This window comes from Loxodonta africana, chromosome 21 (assembly GCF_030014295.1).
Source record: "Loxodonta africana isolate mLoxAfr1 chromosome 21, mLoxAfr1.hap2, whole genome shotgun sequence".
In the NCBI taxonomy this organism is placed as follows: domain Eukaryota; kingdom Metazoa; phylum Chordata; class Mammalia; order Proboscidea; family Elephantidae; genus Loxodonta; species Loxodonta africana.
Genome location: NC_087362.1, coordinates 23,853,639 through 23,869,800, shown reverse-complemented (window position 1 = coordinate 23,869,800; position 16,162 = coordinate 23,853,639). Strand labels below are relative to the sequence as shown.

General features: G+C 75.3%; 6 non-coding genes across 6 annotated transcripts; all 6 read right to left on the bottom strand.

Annotated features, from left to right (window-relative positions):
* Nucleotides 1-1,602: 1,602 nt before the first annotated feature.
* Nucleotides 1,603-1,721, bottom strand: LOC135228420 (5S ribosomal RNA). Its single transcript, XR_010318940.1, has one exon. It is a non-coding gene; the product is annotated as a 5S ribosomal RNA (ribosomal RNA).
* A 2,353-nt stretch (nt 1,722-4,074) lies between these two features.
* On the bottom strand, nt 4,075-4,193 carry LOC135228410 (5S ribosomal RNA). The gene has a single exon (XR_010318930.1). It is a non-coding gene; the product is annotated as a 5S ribosomal RNA (ribosomal RNA).
* Nucleotides 4,194-6,488: 2,295 nt separating this feature from the next.
* On the bottom strand, nt 6,489-6,607 carry LOC135228409 (5S ribosomal RNA). Its single transcript, XR_010318929.1, has one exon. It is a non-coding gene; the product is annotated as a 5S ribosomal RNA (ribosomal RNA).
* A 2,315-nt stretch (nt 6,608-8,922) lies between these two features.
* LOC135228408 (5S ribosomal RNA) lies at nt 8,923-9,041 on the bottom strand. The gene has a single exon (XR_010318928.1). It is a non-coding gene; the product is annotated as a 5S ribosomal RNA (ribosomal RNA).
* Nucleotides 9,042-11,327: 2,286 nt separating this feature from the next.
* LOC135228407 (5S ribosomal RNA) lies at nt 11,328-11,446 on the bottom strand. Its single transcript, XR_010318927.1, has one exon. It is a non-coding gene; the product is annotated as a 5S ribosomal RNA (ribosomal RNA).
* A 2,304-nt stretch (nt 11,447-13,750) lies between these two features.
* On the bottom strand, nt 13,751-13,869 carry LOC135228406 (5S ribosomal RNA). Its single transcript, XR_010318926.1, has one exon. It is a non-coding gene; the product is annotated as a 5S ribosomal RNA (ribosomal RNA).
* Between the last annotated feature and the right edge of the window lie 2,293 nt (nt 13,870-16,162).

The following is a 16,162-nucleotide window of genomic DNA, read 5'->3' as shown; positions in this document are numbered from 1 at the left end:
TTCCCACCGGACCCCCGAGCCCTGGTGCTGGCGGGGGAGGGCACCGGGGAGCGGCGAAAGACCACGCACGAGCCACACGCCTACCGACGAGGGACGTCCTGCCCACTGGCCAGTCAGGACCCCACGTAGGCTCCCGGTCCTGCTGGGGGGCTGGAGGTGGGGCAGGCGGCGCTTAGCCTGACGGGAGGGTCGGTGGGGGGCCAGGGCGGTGGGGCAGGCGCGTTGGCCCAGCTGCCCAGCTCACTGGTGAGCTTCCCCGATGGGAGGAGGGAGGGCGGGTTGTGGGGTGGGGTGGGGTGGCGGCGGGGGCGTGGGTGGGGACGGGCGACCGGCGCGGGGAGGGCGGGCGGCCCCCGCCATCCGCACCTCACCCCCCGCTGACCGCGGGCAGGCTGCTTCTGGCCCTGGCGGTCCAGAGCCACAGCCCTGCAGGAAACGTGCGTGGCCGTCCCCGCCCCGCGCCCGGCGCCCCGCCCCCCGCATAGCCTCCAGCTCAACACCGCACCACCCCACCCGGCCTGGACCCCCGCACGCCCCTGCTGCGGTCTCGCACCTCTCGGGGAGGCCCCCAGCTCGACTGGCCCCGGCTCCCCTAGTTCTGTGTGCCCGACGGCCAGGAGGACCCGTCCTCACTCACTCATCGGGGTCAGGCCACTTGAGGCCACGTCTAGGCCCGCGCGGGACACCGGGCAGGAGGGCACCTGTTCCTCCCGGGCACGAGATCCCCACCTCAAGGCCGCCTCACCACCGCCCCCACGCCCGCCTCGTCGCCTCCCCGACCCCCCTCCCCCTCCCCACGCCACACCTCAGAGAGAGAGGCTGGCTAGTCGGCCGAGTGTCCGGCGGCCACCGCCACCACCACCGTTGTGGCCGTCTCACGTCCCCACCCGCACCCCCAGCCCCAGGCCCAGCCCCAGCCCCAGCCTCAGCCCCAGCCCCAGCCCCACCCCCACCCCCAGAGTACACGAAGCAAGTTGCCCGGGGAGGGCAAGGGGCCCGCCCGCCCCGGGTGTCTTCTCCTCCCAATCCACTAGCAGACATCCCGGCACACCAGGAGGCAGGCCTGCAGAGCCAGGAAGGGTGGGCAGAGCCCGAGGGAAGGAGGGCAGCCGAGCAGCCAAGTTGGGGCAGAGGCCGGTCGGGGTGGAGGGTGGGGGGGCGGCAGGGCGGAGGCGGCCCGGGTGGCTCCCGAAGGCCCTCTGAGCCAGGGGCCTGCCCCCGCTGGACAAGGACAGAGCTCCGGCCCCAAGGAGAGGCTCTGGCGCCACGGGGAGCGTCTCCCACCGCCACGAGGGCAGGGCGCGCTCCCGCAGGGCCTGAACCTGAAGGCCCGGGCGGGGGGTGGGAGCGGGGGAGAGTAGGGGCGGCCGGGAAGCGCTGCGGCCCGACTGGACTGGAGTGCCGGGCCGCCGTCGTCCGCCGTCGTCGTCGTCGCCGTCGTCGTCCTCGTCGACGCCGCCGCCACCCCCGAAGCTTTCCTGGTGCCCGAGGGCCGCTGGCCGGGCCCCTGGGCCGGGCTTCCTGGCCTGGTTGCGTCCCTGTCCGTGTCCGTGTGTCCCTGTGCCCCGTGGGTTGGCGGCAAAAGAGAAAAGGAGGCGTAAAAGCCTACAGCACCCGGTATTCCCAGGCGGTCTCCCATCCAAGTACTAACCAGGCCCGACCCTGCTTAGCTTCCGAGATCAGACGAGATCGGGCGCGTTCAGGGTGGTATGGCCCTAGACGTCAGCGCCTGCCGCCGCTCGCCCTAAGAGCCTGCTCAGCGGCCCCAGCCGCCGGCGCAGCGCGCCTTGGCCGCCCCGGCAGCCTCCAGCTTTGGCCGCCCAGCCCCGCCCCGGCCCGCCCCGGCCCGCCCCGGCCCGCCCCGGCCCGCCCCGCCTGGCCAAGGGTGCGGGTCCCGGCCAGCCGGCCCAAGAGTCCGGCCTCCAAGCAGGCAGGTGGCGGCGACCGGGAGGAAGGCAGTCAGCCAGGCGGGAAGGCCGCCCGGGTCGCGCCCCCTGCCCTTCCTGCGAAGCCCCACGGCCCCCCTCAGTCCGGCCGGGGCTCTCCTGCCGCCTGCTCGCCCCTCGCCCCCGGCGGCGGCACCGGGAGGCACTCGGGCCGCCTGCTTCCGCCGACATCTGGCCGAGCGCCTCTCGTCTCTCCCCCTGCCCAGCGTGGGGTGGCCCCGGCCTCCACTCGCCCTCCCCCCACCCCGGCCCGTCCCCTGGCCGGGCCTCCCTTTGCCTCCCCTTCCTCCAAGGGGCCCTCGCCGGGCCCGGCTCTCGGCCCCAGTCCCGGCCCCGGGCCCGGTCCCCGGCCCACCTGTCCCTCCCGCCTTTGCCCCTCGTCGCCCTCCTGGCCGGCCGTGGCCCTCCAGGGCCACGCGGGACTCGGAGGAGCACGGCGAACCCTTGCGCGCCAGGCTGCTCCTAGGTGCCGCGGAGGCCCTCTGGTACTTCCCACCGGACCCCCGAGCCCTGGTGCTGGCGGGGGAGGGCACCGGGGAGCGGCGAAAGACCACGCACGAGCCACACGCCTACCGACGAGGGACGTCCTGCCCACTGGCCAGTCAGGACCCCACGTAGGCTCCCGGTCCTGCTGGGGGGCTGGAGGTGGGGCAGGCGGCGCTTAGCCTGACGGGAGGGTCGGTGGGGGGCCAGGGCGGTGGGGCAGGCGCGTTGGCCCAGCTGCCCAGCTCACTGGTGAGCTTCCCCGATGGGAGGAGGGAGGGCGGGTTGTGGGGTGGGGTGGGGTGGCGGCGGGGGCGTGGGTGGGGACGGGCGACCGGCGCGGGGAGGGCGGGCGGCCCCCGCCATCCGCACCTCACCCCCCGCTGACCGCGGGCAGGCTGCTTCTGGCCCTGGCGGTCCAGAGCCACAGCCCTGCAGGAAACGTGCGTGGCCGTCCCCGCCCCGCGCCCGGCGCCCCGCCCCCCGCATAGCCTCCAGCTCAACACCGCACCACCCCACCCGGCCTGGACCCCCGCACGCCCCTGCTGCGGTCTCGCACCTCTCGGGGAGGCCCCCAGCTCGACTGGCCCCGGCTCCCCTAGTTCTGTGTGCCCGACGGCCAGGAGGACCCGTCCTCACTCACTCATCGGGGTCAGGCCACTTGAGGCCACGTCTAGGCCCGCGCGGGACACCGGGCAGGAGGGCACCTGTTCCTCCCGGGCACGAGATCCCCACCTCAAGGCCGCCTCACCACCGCCCCCACGCCCGCCTCGTCGCCTCCCCGACCCCCCTCCCCCTCCCCACGCCACACCTCAGAGAGAGAGGCTGGCTAGTCGGCCGAGTGTCCGGCGGCCACCGCCACCACCACCGTTGTGGCCGTCTCACGTCCCCACCCGCACCCCCAGCCCCAGGCCCAGCCCCAGCCCCAGCCTCAGCCCCAGCCCCAGCCCCACCCCCACCCCCAGAGTACACGAAGCAAGTTGCCCGGGGAGGGCAAGGGGCCCGCCCGCCCCGGGGAGGGCAAGGGGCCCGCCCGCCCCGGGTGTCTTCTCCTCCCAATCCACTAGCAGACATCCCGGCACACCAGGAGGCAGGCCTGCAGAGCCAGGAAGGGTGGGCAGAGCCCGAGGGAAGGAGGGCAGCCGAGCAGCCAAGTTGGGGCAGAGGCCGGTCGGGGTGGAGGGTGGGGGGGCGGCAGGGCGGAGGCGGCCCGGGTGGCTCCCGAAGGCCCTCTGAGCCAGGGGCCTGCCCCCGCTGGACAAGGACAGAGCTCCGGCCCCAAGGAGAGGCTCTGGCGCCACGGGGAGCGTCTCCCACCGCCACGAGGGCAGGGCGCGCTCCCGCAGGGCCTGAACCTGAAGGCCCGGGCGGGGGGTGGGAGCGGGGGAGAGTAGGGGCGGCCGGGAAGCGCTGCGGCCCGACTGGACTGGAGTGCCGGGCCGCCGTCGTCCGCCGTCGTCCGCCGTCGTCGTCGTCGCCGTCGTCGTCCTCGTCGACGCCGCCGCCACCCCCGAAGCTTTCCTGGTGCCCGAGGGCCGCTGGCCGGGCCCCTGGGCCGGGCTTCCTGGCCTGGTTGCGTCCCTGTCCGTGTCCGTGTGTCCCTGTGCCCCGTGGGTTGGCGGCAAAAGAGAAAAGGAGGCGTAAAAGCCTACAGCACCCGGTATTCCCAGGCGGTCTCCCATCCAAGTACTAACCAGGCCCGACCCTGCTTAGCTTCCGAGATCAGACGAGATCGGGCGCGTTCAGGGTGGTATGGCCGTAGACGTCAGCGCCTGCCGCCGCTCGCCCTAAGAGCCTGCTCAGCGGCCCCAGCCGCCGGCGCAGCGCGCCTTGGCCGCCCCGGCAGCCTCCAGCTTTGGCCGCCCAGCCCCGCCCCGGCCCGCCCCGCCTGGCCAAGGGTGCGGGTCCCGGCCAGCCGGCCCAAGAGTCCGGCCTCCAAGCAGGCAGGTGGCGGCGACCGGGAGGAAGGCAGTCAGCCAGGCGGGAAGGCCGCCCGGGTCGCGCCCCCTGCCCTTCCTGCGAAGCCCCACGGCCCCCCTCAGTCCGGCCGGGGCTCTCCTGCCGCCTGCTCGCCCCTCGGCCCCGGCGGCGGCACCGGGAGGCACTCGGGCCGCCTGCTTCCGCCGACATCTGGCCGAGCGCCTCTCGTCTCTCCCCCTGCCCAGCGTGGGGTGGCCCCGGCCTCCACTCGCCCTCCCCCCACCCCGGCCCGTCCCCTGGCGGGGCCTCCCTTTGCCTCCCCTTCCTCCAAGGGGCCCTCGCCGGGCCCGGCTCTCGGCCCCAGTCCCGGCCCCGGGCCCGGTCCCCGGCCCACCTGTCCCTCCCGCCTTTGCCCCTCGTCGCCCTCCTGGCCGGCCGTGGCCCTCCAGGGCCACGCGGGACTCGGAGGAGCACGGCGAACCCTTGCGCGCCAGGCTGCTCCTAGGTGCCGCGGAGGCCCTCTGGTACTTCCCACCGGACCCCCGAGCCCTGGTGCTGGCGGGGGAGGGCACCGGGGAGCGGCGAAAGACCACGCACGAGCCACACGCCTACCGACGAGGGACGTCCTGCCCACTGGCCAGTCAGGACCCCACGTAGGCTCCCGGTCCTGCTGGGGGGCTGGAGGTGGGGCAGGCGGCGCTTAGCCTGACGGGAGGGTCGGTGGGGGGCCAGGGCGGTGGGGCAGGCGCGTTGGCCCAGCTGCCCAGCTCACTGGTGAGCTTCCCCGATGGGAGGAGGGAGGGCGGGTTGTGGGGTGGGGTGGGGTGGCGGCGGGGGCGTGGGTGGGGACGGGCGACCGGCGCGGGGAGGGCGGGCGGCCCCCGCCATCCGCACCTCACCCCCCGCTGACCGCGGGCAGGCTGCTTCTGGCCCTGGCGGTCCAGAGCCACAGCCCTGCAGGAAACGTGCGTGGCCGTCCCCGCCCCGCGCCCGGCGCCCCGCCCCCCGCATAGCCTCCAGCTCAACACCGCACCACCCCACCCGGCCTGGACCCCCGCACGCCCCTGCTGCGGTCTCGCACCTCTCGGGGAGGCCCCCAGCTCGACTGGCCCCGGCTCCCCTAGTTCTGTGTGCCCGACGGCCAGGAGGACCCGTCCTCACTCACTCATCGGGGTCAGGCCACTTGAGGCCACGTCTAGGCCCGCGCGGGACACCGGGCAGGAGGGCACCTGTTCCTCCCGGGCACGAGATCCCCACCTCAAGGCCGCCTCACCACCGCCCCCACGCCCGCCTCGTCGCCTCCCCGACCCCCCTCCCCCCCCCACGCCACACCTCAGAGAGAGAGGCTGGCTAGTCGGCCGAGTGTCCGGCGGCCACCGCCACCACCACCGTTGTGGCCGTCTCACGTCCCCACCCGCACCCCCAGCCCCAGGCCCAGCCCCAGCCCCAGCCTCAGCCCCAGCCCCAGCCCCACCCCCACCCCCAGAGTACACGAAGCAAGTTGCCCGGGGAGGGCAAGGGGCCCGCCCGCCCCGGGTGTCTTCTCCTCCCAATCCACTAGCAGACATCCCGGCACACCAGGAGGCAGGCCTGCAGAGCCAGGAAGGGTGGGCAGAGCCCGAGGGAAGGAGGGCAGCCGAGCAGCCAAGTTGGGGCAGAGGCCGGTCGGGGTGGAGGGTGGGGGGGCGGCAGGGCGGAGGCGGCCCGGGTGGCTCCCGAAGGCCCTCTGAGCCAGGGGCCTGCCCCCGCTGGACAAGGACAGAGCTCCGGCCCCAAGGAGAGGCTCTGGCGCCACGGGGAGCGTCTCCCACCGCCACGAGGGCAGGGCGCGCTCCCGCAGGGCCTGAACCTGAAGGCCCGGGCGGGGGGTGGGAGCGGGGGAGAGTAGGGGCGGCCGGGAAGCGCTGCGGCCCGACTGGACTGGAGTGCCGGGCCGCCGTCGTCCGCCGTCGTCCGCCGTCGTCGTCGTCGCCGTCGTCGTCCTCGTCGACGCCGCCGCCACCCCCGAAGCTTTCCTGGTGCCCGAGGGCCGCTGGCCGGGCCCCTGGGCCGGGCTTCCTGGCCTGGTTGCGTCCCTGTCCGTGTCCGTGTGTCCCTGTGCCCCGTGGGTTGGCGGCAAAAGAGAAAAGGAGGCGTAAAAGCCTACAGCACCCGGTATTCCCAGGCGGTCTCCCATCCAAGTACTAACCAGGCCCGACCCTGCTTAGCTTCCGAGATCAGACGAGATCGGGCGCGTTCAGGGTGGTATGGCCGTAGACGTCAGCGCCTGCCGCCGCTCGCCCTAAGAGCCTGCTCAGCGGCCCCAGCCGCCGGCGCAGCGCGCCTTGGCCGCCCCGGCAGCCTCCAGCTTTGGCCGCCCAGCCCCGCCCCGGCCCGCCCCGGCCCGCCCCGGCCCGCCCCGCCTGGCCAAGGGTGCGGGTCCCGGCCAGCCGGCCCAAGAGTCCGGCCTCCAAGCAGGCAGGTGGCGGCGACCGGGAGGAAGGCAGTCAGCCAGGCGGGAAGGCCGCCCGGGTCGCGCCCCCTGCCCTTCCTGCGAAGCCCCACGGCCCCCCTCAGTCCGGCCGGGGCTCTCCTGCCGCCTGCTCGCCCCTCGCCCCCGGCGGCGGCACTGGGAGGCACTCGGGCCGCCTGCTTCCGCCGACATCTGGCCGAGCGCCTCTCGTCTCTCCCCCTGCCCAGCGTGGGGTGGCCCCGGCCTCCACTCGCCCTTCCCCCACCCCGGCCCGTCCCCTGGCGGGGCCTCCCTTTGCCTCCCCTTCCTCCAAGGGGCCCTCGCCGGGCCCGGCTCTCGGCCCCAGTCCCGGCCCCGGGCCCGGTCCCCGGCCCACCTGTCCCTCCCGCCTTTGCCCCTCGTCGCCCTCCTGGCCGGCCGTGGCCCTCCAGGGCCACGCGGGACTCGGAGGAGCACGGCGAACCCTTGCGCGCCAGGCTGCTCCTAGGTGCCGCGGAGGCCCTCTGGTACTTCCCACCGGACCCCCGAGCCCTGGTGCTGGCGGGGGAGGGCACCGGGGAGCGGCGAAAGACCACGCACGAGCCACACGCCTACCGACGAGGGACGTCCTGCCCACTGGCCAGTCAGGACCCCACGTAGGCTCCCGGTCCTGCTGGGGGGCTGGAGGTGGGGCAGGCGGCGCTTAGCCTGACGGGAGGGTCGGTGGGGGGCCAGGGCGGTGGGGCAGGCGCGTTGGCCCAGCTGCCCAGCTCACTGGTGAGCTTCCCCGATGGGAGGAGGGAGGGCGGGTTGTGGGGTGGGGTGGGGTGGCGGCGGGGGCGTGGGTGGGGACGGGCGACCGGCGCGGGGAGGGCGGGCGGCCCCCGCCATCCGCACCTCACCCCCCGCTGACCGCGGGCAGGCTGCTTCTGGCCCTGGCGGTCCAGAGCCACAGCCCTGCAGGAAACGTGCGTGGCCGTCCCCGCCCCGCGCCCGGCGCCCCGCCCCCCGCATAGCCTCCAGCTCAACACCGCACCACCCCACCCGGCCTGGACCCCCGCACGCCCCTGCTGCGGTCTCGCACCTCTCGGGGAGGCCCCCAGCTCGACTGGCCCCGGCTCCCCTAGTTCTGTGTGCCCGACGGCCAGGAGGACCCGTCCTCACTCACTCATCGGGGTCAGGCCACTTGAGGCCACGTCTAGGCCCGCGCGGGACACCGGGCAGGAGGGCACCTGTTCCTCCCGGGCACGAGATCCCCACCTCAAGGCCGCCTCACCACCGCCCCCACGCCCGCCTCGTCGCCTCCCCGACCCCCCTCCCCCCCCCCACGCCACACCTCAGAGAGAGAGGCTGGCTAGTCGGCCGAGTGTCCGGCGGCCACCGCCACCACCACCGTTGTGGCCGTCTCACGTCCCCACCCGCACCCCCAGCCCCAGGCCCAGCCCAGCCCCAGCCTCAGCCCCAGCCCCAGCCCCACCCCCACCCCCAGAGTACACGAAGCAAGTTGCCCGGGGAGGGCAAGGGGCCCGCCCGCCCCGGGTGTCTTCTCCTCCCAATCCACTAGCAGACATCCCGGCACACCAGGAGGCAGGCCTGCAGAGCCAGGAAGGGTGGGCAGAGCCCGAGGGAAGGAGGGCAGCCGAGCAGCCAAGTTGGGGCAGAGGCCGGTCGGGGTGGAGGGTGGGGGGGCGGCAGGGCGGAGGCGGCCCGGGTGGCTCCCGAAGGCCCTCTGAGCCAGGGGCCTGCCCCCGCTGGACAAGGACAGAGCTCCGGCCCCAAGGAGAGGCTCTGGCGCCACGGGGAGCGTCTCCCACCGCCACGAGGGCAGGGCGCGCTCCCGCAGGGCCTGAACCTGAAGGCCCGGGCGGGGGGTGGGAGCGGGGGAGAGTAGGGGCGGCCGGGAAGCGCTGCGGCCCGACTGGACTGGAGTGCCGGGCCGCCGTCGTCCGCCGTCGTCCGCCGTCGTCGTCGTCGCCGTCGTCGTCCTCGTCGACGCCGCCGCCACCCCCGAAGCTTTCCTGGTGCCCGAGGGCCGCTGGCCGGGCCCCTGGGCCGGGCTTCCTGGCCTGGTTGCGTCCCTGTCCGTGTCCGTGTGTCCCTGTGCCCCGTGGGTTGGCGGCAAAAGAGAAAAGGAGGCGTAAAAGCCTACAGCACCCGGTATTCCCAGGCGGTCTCCCATCCAAGTACTAACCAGGCCCGACCCTGCTTAGCTTCCGAGATCAGACGAGATCGGGCGCGTTCAGGGTGGTATGGCCGTAGACGTCAGCGCCTGCCGCCGCTCGCCCTAAGAGCCTGCTCAGCGGCCCCAGCCGCCGGCGCAGCGCGCCTTGGCCGCCCCGGCAGCCTCCAGCTTTGGCCGCCCAGCCCCGCCCCGGCCCGCCCCGCCTGGCCAAGGGTGCGGGTCCCGGCCAGCCGGCCCAAGAGTCCGGCCTCCAAGCAGGCAGGTGGCGGCGACCGGGAGGAAGGCAGTCAGCCAGGCGGGAAGGCCGCCCGGGTCGCGCCCCCTGCCCTTCCTGCGAAGCCCCACGGCCCCCCTCAGTCCGGCCGGGGCTCTCCTGCCGCCTGCTCGCCCCTCGGCCCCGGCGGCGGCACCGGGAGGCACTCGGGCCGCCTGCTTCCGCCGACATCTGGCCGAGCGCCTCTCGTCTCTCCCCCTGCCCAGCGTGGGGTGGCCCCGGCCTCCACTCGCCCTCCCCCCACCCCGGCCCGTCCCCTGGCGGGGCCTCCCTTTGCCTCCCCTTCCTCCAAGGGGCCCTCGCCGGGCCCGGCTCTCGGCCCCAGTCCCGGCCCCGGGCCCGGTCCCCGGCCCACCTGTCCCTCCCGCCTTTGCCCCTCGTCGCCCTCCTGGCCGGCCGTGGCCCTCCAGGGCCACGCGGGACTCGGAGGAGCACGGCGAACCCTTGCGCGCCAGGCTGCTCCTAGGTGCCGCGGAGGCCCTCTGGTACTTCCCACCGGACCCCCGAGCCCTGGTGCTGGCGGGGGAGGGCACCGGGGAGCGGCGAAAGACCACGCACGAGCCACACGCCTACCGACGAGGGACGTCCTGCCCACTGGCCAGTCAGGACCCCACGTAGGCTCCCGGTCCTGCTGGGGGGCTGGAGGTGGGGCAGGCGGCGCTTAGCCTGACGGGAGGGTCGGTGGGGGGCCAGGGCGGTGGGGCAGGCGCGTTGGCCCAGCTGCCCAGCTCACTGGTGAGCTTCCCCGATGGGAGGAGGGAGGGCGGGTTGTGGGGTGGGGTGGGGTGGCGGCGGGGGCGTGGGTGGGGACGGGCGACCGGCGCGGGGAGGGCGGGCGGCCCCCGCCATCCGCACCTCACCCCCCGCTGACCGCGGGCAGGCTGCTTCTGGCCCTGGCGGTCCAGAGCCACAGCCCTGCAGGAAACGTGCGTGGCCGTCCCCGCCCCGCGCCCGGCGCCCCGCCCCCCGCATAGCCTCCAGCTCAACACCGCACCACCCCACCCGGCCTGGACCCCCGCACGCCCCTGCTGCGGTCTCGCACCTCTCGGGGAGGCCCCCAGCTCGACTGGCCCCGGCTCCCCTAGTTCTGTGTGCCCGACGGCCAGGAGGACCCGTCCTCACTCACTCATCGGGGTCAGGCCACTTGAGGCCACGTCTAGGCCCGCGCGGGACACCGGGCAGGAGGGCACCTGTTCCTCCCGGGCACGAGATCCCCACCTCAAGGCCGCCTCACCACCGCCCCCACGCCCGCCTCGTCGCCTCCCCGACCCCCCTCCCCCCCCCCACGCCACACCTCAGAGAGAGAGGCTGGCTAGTCGGCCGAGTGTCCGGCGGCCACCGCCACCACCACCGTTGTGGCCGTCTCACGTCCCCACCCGCACCCCCAGCCCCAGGCCCAGCCCCAGCCCCAGCCTCAGCCCCAGCCCCAGCCCCACCCCCACCCCCAGAGTACACGAAGCAAGTTGCCCGGGGAGGGCAAGGGGCCCGCCCGCCCCGGGTGTCTTCTCCTCCCAATCCACTAGCAGACATCCCGGCACACCAGGAGGCAGGCCTGCAGAGCCAGGAAGGGTGGGCAGAGCCCGAGGGAAGGAGGGCAGCCGAGCAGCCAAGTTGGGGCAGAGGCCGGTCGGGGTGGAGGGTGGGGGGGCGGCAGGGCGGAGGCGGCCCGGGTGGCTCCCGAAGGCCCTCTGAGCCAGGGGCCTGCCCCCGCTGGACAAGGACAGAGCTCCGGCCCCAAGGAGAGGCTCTGGCGCCACGGGGAGCGTCTCCCACCGCCACGAGGGCAGGGCGCGCTCCCGCAGGGCCTGAACCTGAAGGCCCGGGCGGGGGGTGGGAGCGGGGGAGAGTAGGGGCGGCCGGGAAGCGCTGCGGCCCGACTGGACTGGAGTGCCGGGCCGCCGTCGTCCGCCGTCGTCGTCGTCGCCGTCGTCGTCCTCGTCGACGCCGCCGCCACCCCCGAAGCTTTCCTGGTGCCCGAGGGCCGCTGGCCGGGCCCCTGGGCCGGGCTTCCTGGCCTGGTTGCGTCCCTGTCCGTGTCCGTGTGTCCCTGTGCCCCGTGGGTTGGCGGCAAAAGAGAAAAGGAGGCGTAAAAGCCTACAGCACCCGGTATTCCCAGGCGGTCTCCCATCCAAGTACTAACCAGGCCCGACCCTGCTTAGCTTCCGAGATCAGACGAGATCGGGCGCGTTCAGGGTGGTATGGCCGTAGACGTCAGCGCCTGCCGCCGCTCGCCCTAAGAGCCTGCTCAGCGGCCCCAGCCGCCGGCGCAGCGCGCCTTGGCCGCCCCGGCAGCCTCCAGCTTTGGCCGCCCAGCCCCGCCCCGGCCCGCCCCGGCCCGCCCCGGCCCGCCCCGCCTGGCCAAGGGTGCGGGTCCCGGCCAGCCGGCCCAAGAGTCCGGCCTCCAAGCAGGCAGGTGGCGGCGACCGGGAGGAAGGCAGTCAGCCAGGCGGGAAGGCCGCCCGGGTCGCGCCCCCTGCCCTTCCTGCGAAGCCCCACGGCCCCCCTCAGTCCGGCCGGGGCTCTCCTGCCGCCTGCTCGCCCCTCGCCCCCGGCGGCGGCACCGGGAGGCACTCGGGCCGCCTGCTTCCGCCGACATCTGGCCGAGCGCCTCTCGTCTCTCCCCCTGCCCAGCGTGGGGTGGCCCCGGCCTCCACTCGCCCTTCCCCCACCCCGGCCCGTCCCCTGGCGGGGCCTCCCTTTGCCTCCCCTTCCTCCAAGGGGCCCTCGCCGGGCCCGGCTCTCGGCCCCAGTCCCGGCCCCGGGCCCGGTCCCCGGCCCACCTGTCCCTCCCGCCTTTGCCCCTCGTCGCCCTCCTGGCCGGCCGTGGCCCTCCAGGGCCACGCGGGACTCGGAGGAGCACGGCGAACCCTTGCGCGCCAGGCTGCTCCTAGGTGCCGCGGAGGCCCTCTGGTACTTCCCACCGGACCCCCGAGCCCTGGTGCTGGCGGGGGAGGGCACCGGGGAGCGGCGAAAGACCACGCACGAGCCACACGCCTACCGACGAGGGACGTCCTGCCCACTGGCCAGTCAGGACCCCACGTAGGCTCCCGGTCCTGCTGGGGGGCTGGAGGTGGGGCAGGCGGCGCTTAGCCTGACGGGAGGGTCGGTGGGGGGCCAGGGCGGTGGGGCAGGCGCGTTGGCCCAGCTGCCCAGCTCACTGGTGAGCTTCCCCGATGGGAGGAGGGAGGGCGGGTTGTGGGGTGGGGTGGGGTGGCGGCGGGGGCGTGGGTGGGGACGGGCGACCGGCGCGGGGAGGGCGGGCGGCCCCCGCCATCCGCACCTCACCCCCCGCTGACCGCGGGCAGGCTGCTTCTGGCCCTGGCGGTCCAGAGCCACAGCCCTGCAGGAAACGTGCGTGGCCGTCCCCGCCCCGCGCCCGGCGCCCCGCCCCCCGCATAGCCTCCAGCTCAACACCGCACCACCCCACCCGGCCTGGACCCCCGCACGCCCCTGCTGCGGTCTCGCACCTCTCGGGGAGGCCCCCAGCTCGACTGGCCCCGGCTCCCCTAGTTCTGTGTGCCCGACGGCCAGGAGGACCCGTCCTCACTCACTCATCGGGGTCAGGCCACTTGAGGCCACGTCTAGGCCCGCGCGGGACACAGGGCAGGAGGGCACCTGTTCCTCCCGGGCACGAGATCCCCACCTCAAGGCCGCCTCACCACCGCCCCCACGCCCGCCTCGTCGCCTCCCCGACCCCCCTCCCCCCCCACGCCACACCTCAGAGAGAGAGGCTGGCTAGTCGGCCGAGTGTCCGGCGGCCACCGCCACCACCACCGTTGTGGCCGTCTCACGTCCCCACCCGCACCCCCAGCCCCAGGCCCAGCCCCAGCCCCAGCCTCAGCCCCAGCCCCAGCCCCACCCCCACCCCCAGAGTACACGAAGCAAGTTGCCCGGGGAGGGCAAGGGGCCCGCCCGCCCCGGGTGTCTTCTCCTCCCAATCCACTAGCAGACATCCCGGCACACCAGGAGGCAGGCCTGCAGAGCCAGGAAGGGTGGGCAGAGCCCGAGGGAAGGAGGGCAGCCGAGCAGCCAAGTTGGGGCAGAGGCCGGTCGGGGTGGAGGGTGGGGGGCGGCAGGGCGGAGGCGGCCCGGGTGGCTCCCGAAGGCCCTCTGAGCCAGGGGCCTGCCCCCGCTGGACAAGGACAGAGCTCCGGCCCCAAGGAGAGGCTCTGGCGCCACGGGGAGCGTCTCCCACCGCCACGAGGGGCAGGGCGCGCTCCCGCAGGGCCTGAACCTGAAGGCCCGGGCGGGGGGTGGGAGCGGGGGAGAGTAGGGGCGGCCGGGAAGCGCTGCGGCCCGACTGGACTGGAGTGCCGGGCCGCCGTCGTCCGCCGTCGTCGTCGTCGCCGTCGTCGTCCTCGTCGACGCCGCCGCCACCCCCGAAGCTTTCCTGGTGCCCGAGGGCCGCTGGCCGGGCCCCTGGGCCGGGCTTCCTGGCCTGGTTGCGTCCCTGTCCGTGTCCGTGTGTCCCTGTGCCCCGTGGGTTGGCGGCAAAAGAGAAAAGGAGGCGTAAAAGCCTACAGCACCCGGTATTCCCAGGCGGTCTCCCATCCAAGTACTAACCAGGCCCGACCCTGCTTAGCTTCCGAGATCAGACGAGATCGGGCGCGTTCAGGGTGGTATGGCCGTAGACGTCAGCGCCTGCCGCCGCTCGCCCTAAGAGCCTGCTCAGCGGCCCCAGCCGCCGGCGCAGCGCGCCTTGGCCGCCCCGGCAGCCTCCAGCTTTGGCCGCCCAGCCCCGCCCCGGCCGCCCCGCCTGGCCAAGGGTGCGGGTCCCGGCCAGCCGGCCCAAGAGTCCGGCCTCCAAGCAGGCAGGTGGCGGCGACCGGGAGGAAGGCAGTCAGCCAGGCGGGAAGGCCGCCCGGGTCGCGCCCCCCTGCCCTTCCTGCGAAGCCCCACGGCCCCCCCTCAGTCCGGCCGGGGCTCTCCTGCCGCCTGCTCGCCCCTCGCCCCGGCGGCGGCACCGGGAGGCACTCGGGCCGCCTGCTTCCGCCGACATCTGGCCGAGCGCCTCTCGTCTCTCCCCCTGCCCAGCGTGGGGTGGCCCCGGCCTCCACTCGCCCTCCCCCCACCCCGGCCCGTCCCCTGGCGGGGCCTCCCTTTGCCTCCCCTTCCTCCAAGGGGCCCTCGCCGGGCCCGGCTCTCGGCCCCAGTCCCGGCCCCGGGCCCGGTCCCCGGCCCACCTGTCCCTCCCGCCTTTGCCCCTCGTCGCCCTCCTGGCCGGCCGTGGCCCTCCAGGGCCACGCGGGACTCGGAGGAGCACGGCGAACCCTTGCGCGCCAGGCTGCTCCTAGGTGCCGCGGAGGCCCTCTGGTACTTCCCACCGGACCCCCGAGCCCTGGTGCTGGCGGGGAGGGCACCGGGGAGCGGCGAAAGACCACGCACGAGCCACACGCCTACCGACGAGGGACGTCCTGCCCACTGGCCAGTCAGGACCCCACGTAGGCTCCCGGTCCTGCTGGGGGGCTGGAGGTGGGGCAGGCGGCGCTTAGCCTGACGGGAGGGTCGGTGGGGGGCCAGGGCGGTGGGGCAGGCGCGTTGGCCCAGCTGCCCAGCTCACTGGTGAGCTTCCCCGATGGGAGGAGGGAGGGCGGGTTGTGGGGTGGGGTGGGGTGGCGGCGGGGGCGTGGGTGGGGACGGGCGACCGGCGCGGGGAGGGCGGGCGGCCCCCGCCATCCGCACCTCACCCCCCGCTGACCGCGGGCAGGCTGCTTCTGGCCCTGGCGGTCCAGAGCCACAGCCCTGCAGGAAACGTGCGTGGCCGTCCCCGCCCCGCGCCCGGCGCCCCGCCCCCCGCATAGCCTCCAGCTCAACACCGCACCACCCCACCCGGCCTGGACCCCCGCACGCCCTGCTGCGGTCTCGCACCTCTCGGGAGGCCCCCAGCTCGACTGGCCCCGGCTCCCCTAGTTCTGTGTGCCCGACGGCCAGGAGGACCCGTCCTCACTCACTCATCGGGGTCAGGCCACTTGAGGCCACGTCTAGGCCCGCGCGGGACACCGGGCAGGAGGGCACCTGTTCCTCCCGGGCACGAGATCCCCACCTCAAGGCCGCCTCACCACCGCCCCCACGCCCGCCTCGTCGCCTCCCCGACCCCCCTCCCCCTCCCCACGCCACACCTCAGAGAGAGAGGCTGGCTAGTCGGCCGAGTGTCCGGCGGCCACCGCCACCACCACCGTTGTGGCCGTCTCACGTCCCCACCCGCACCCCCAGCCCCAGGCCCAGCCCCAGCCCCAGCCTCAGCCCCAGCCCAGCCCCACCCCCACCCCCAGAGTACACGAAGCAAGTTGCCCGGGGAGGGCAAGGGGCCCGCCCGCCCCGGGAGGGCAAGGGGCCCGCCCGCCCCGGGTGTCTTCTCCTCCCAATCCACTAGCAGACATCCCGGCACACCAGGAGGCAGGCCTGCAGAGCCAGGAAGGGTGGGCAGAGCCCGAGGGAAGGAGGGCAGCCGAGCAGCCAAGTTGGGGCAGAGGCCGGTCGGGGTGGAGGGTGGGGGGGCGGCAGGGCGGAGGCGGCCCGGGTGGCTCCCGAAGGCCCTCTGAGCCAGGGGCCTGCCCCCGCTGGACAAGGACAGAGCTCCGGCCCCAAGGAGAGGCTCTGGCGCCACGGGGAGCGTCTCCCACCGCCACGAGGGCAGGGCGCGCTCCCGCAGGGCCTGAACCTGAAGGCCCGGGCGGGGGGTGGGAGCGGGGGAGAGTAGGGGCGGCCGGGAAGCGCTGCGGCCCGACTGGACTGGAGTGCCGGGCCGCCGTCGTCCGCCGTCGTCCGCCGTCGTCGTCGTCGCCGTCGTCGTCCTCGTCGACGCCGCCGCCACCCCCGAAGCTTTCCTGGTGCCCGAGGGCCGCTGGCCGGGCCCCTGGGCCGGGCTTCCTGCCTGGTTGCGTCCCTGTCCGTGTCCGTGTGTCCCTGAATACTATCTCTCTATG